A 1,879-nucleotide genomic window follows, 5' to 3' on the forward strand; every position below is an offset into this window, starting at 1 on the left:
CCACACAGTCAAATGCCTTTGCATAATCAATGAAACACAGATAGACATTCTTCTGGTATTCTCTTAGTGATGAAATTTCCTTTCTTCCTTGATGCCACGCTCCTCTTCTTAGAGTTCAACTTCTTGAGTAATTTTCTCAGCATACAGATTGAATAGGTATGGAGATAGGATACAACGTTGACACACTCCTTTCTTAATTTTAAACCGTGTAGTGTTAAACTATGTGGAGCAGTACATGGAAGGGTAGAGGGTCAGAGAAGAAGAGGAAGACCCTTAGTGAGATGGATTGATGCAGTGTCTGCTGCAATGGACTCAATGCGTTGGGGATGGTAAGGATAGTTCAGTATAGGACAGAGTTCAGATCTATTGCTCTGTGGTAGTTATGAATCATATTCAACTTGACGGCACTAACAAGACCAACATCAAGCCAGTACTCTGAGAAAGCAAGCAGGCCCTTTTCTCCCTGAAGAGTCTTCAGTTCTGCTTGGGAACTTTAAGCATCTGCATCTGTATGTAAAATCCACTGCAGAGCAAGCCATTCAGTTGCAGCCATTAACGCTAGCTCACTGTATGAAACATCTCCTCCTTCATCAGGTTGGTCAACGGTCACCTCATCTCCAGCCATCTACAGCTTGCTTCAAATGGGCACCAACTACAAACTGAGGAAGCCACAAAGCCGCCTGCATTTCAGACTGGCTGGTCCCTTCACTCAGCTGTAGCCTCAACATGGGTTAAGGCAGCACATCAGGGGTCCTCAGGACTCCCTGCTCCTCAGGCCAGGAATCTTTCCCTGCTTGTCTGTGCATCTGTGCATGCTCGCTCAACAGCGCCAAAGGAATTCTTCCAGATTCTGCCTGTCTCTTCATTGCTGCCTGTCTCCCACCTGCACTCATCAAGTGGACCTAGACGGTCACCATGAGTGACCATAGTTGCTAGCTTACTTTAACTTCAAGTCCTGGAAGGGGGCTCTGATGGGCACCAACTTTCCAGGCCTCAGAAGTCAAACAGCTGTTCCAGTTCCAAAAAGTCAAATGTCTCTTCTTTCTTTTTGCTTGCTTTTCTTTCAAATGTAAATCTCTTCAACTAAAAGTTCAGGGTTAGTCTACAAATCCATTCAAATGCTAATCTCCTCAGAACCCTTGATGGGGCTCAGTCTTTTCTGGACTAAGCTCCTGCCCCACTATTAAATTTTAACAAACTTATCTCCTGGGCAAACTTTCCTTTTTAACACATCCATTTGGGTATTTGGCCAAAGGGGACTTACATGCTTTTTCTGATCTAAAATATCCAGGATTCCTTTTTACAACATATTAAAATTATCATATCCAGTATTCATTTTTACAATATATCTTAACATAACTACATACAGGAAATACAAAAGAAACAAGACTATTCATCAGGGGCATACAAATAAACATCTAAGCTTCATCATATTTCATCTTAAACCATTAAGTATATCTTGGCTTCACTTTTCTGGTCTCTGATATATAGCTGGAAAAAGGTATTCCCTCACTCTGAGCCCCTCTCATGATTTCAACAAAATGTTATATTTCATCCACTGTATAACCTTTACTCTAACCTATTATTTCTTCTTCTATTTGCCATTTATTTTTACCAATCTCTTCCACCTTGAGAAAGAACATCAGATTCAGCTACAGTATCAGTCCAAATAAAAGGTAGCAAGATCAGTCTGGCAAGTTTTTCTCTTTAGTCCGTTTCCATTCATGTTGGGTAGGGTTAAATAGGTACACACCAATATCTTGACCACTAGGCAAGACACTAGTATTCACTAATTTTACAAGATGGGGTGCAGGTACAAGTCATCCCATCAGACCCTTGGGAATTCCTGCACACAGGTTTAAAGGCGTTGTTACACCTC

This window comes from Elephantulus edwardii, unplaced genomic scaffold (genome assembly GCF_000299155.1).
Source record: "Elephantulus edwardii isolate Elephantulus edwardi_28Jun2011 unplaced genomic scaffold, EleEdw1.0 scaffold00055, whole genome shotgun sequence".
Classification (NCBI taxonomy): Eukaryota; Metazoa; Chordata; class Mammalia; order Macroscelidea; family Macroscelididae; genus Elephantulus; species Elephantulus edwardii.